Source organism: Nanorana parkeri, unplaced genomic scaffold, assembly GCF_000935625.1.
Source record: "Nanorana parkeri isolate BGI_ZX_2015 unplaced genomic scaffold, ASM93562v1 scaffold1496, whole genome shotgun sequence".
In the NCBI taxonomy this organism is placed as follows: domain Eukaryota; kingdom Metazoa; phylum Chordata; class Amphibia; order Anura; family Dicroglossidae; genus Nanorana; species Nanorana parkeri.
Genome location: NW_017307764.1, coordinates 39,187 through 39,966, shown reverse-complemented (window position 1 = coordinate 39,966; position 780 = coordinate 39,187). Strand labels below are relative to the sequence as shown.

Sequence of the window (780 nt, the reverse complement as noted above, 5' to 3'; positions counted from 1 at the left end):
ATTGTGTCATTCTCATAGCATACACATAGAGATAGGAGATTGTGTACATAGGTGCAGGATGTTAGTCTAATTCTAATTTCATAGACCCCCGTTTCCCCGAAAATAAGACCTACCCCGAAAATAAGACCTAGTTGTGATCCTAGTTCATCTTATTACTTCATTGCTGTGCATAGGCCAATGCCTTGGCTGGCGCTCGTGCAGAAAGTTTATTGTGCAGGGTCGGTGGTGGCATAATGGGGAACTTTTTGATCGCTAATGAAAACACTCACCTCTCCGCCGGCTTCCGGGAGTCCCATCGGCGATCAGGTGACATCACGGCCATCGATGTCACCTGACTCCTCCCCCCCTTCCCCAAGTGGCTCCATCAGCTAACGAAGGGAACGGGGGAGGAGTCCGGTGATGCCGATGTGCGACTCCCCTTCGGCCGGTGAGTTTGCACAAGAAACTGTCTGCACGAGCGCCAGCCAAGGCATTGGCCTATACACATACAGCACAGCAATAAAGTAATAAAATGAACTAGGATCACACTAATCCAGCACATTATTATTCTGAGGGAGGGGTTTAAAAAAAACACACATTTTTTATTTTTTTAAATAATTTTATTTTGTTTTACATTTTTTTTATTATTTTAATTTTTTTAAACATTTTTTATTTATTTTTTAATAATTTTGTATTTATTTTTTTTACTGTTGGGGGGGGGGCTACGGTGAAATCTCTGGGGTCTAAACAGACCCCTGACATTTCCCTTTTGAAATAGAAAAAGAAATTGAGGACACCAAA

The 780-nt window shown here is 42.1% G+C and overlaps 1 protein-coding gene across 2 annotated transcripts in view; it reads right to left on the bottom strand.

Annotated features, from left to right (window-relative positions):
- The window catches only part of EMC7 (ER membrane protein complex subunit 7), a 102,272-nt gene that overhangs the window by 99,574 nt on the left and 1,918 nt on the right, over positions 1 to 780 (bottom strand). The window lies entirely within an intron of this gene.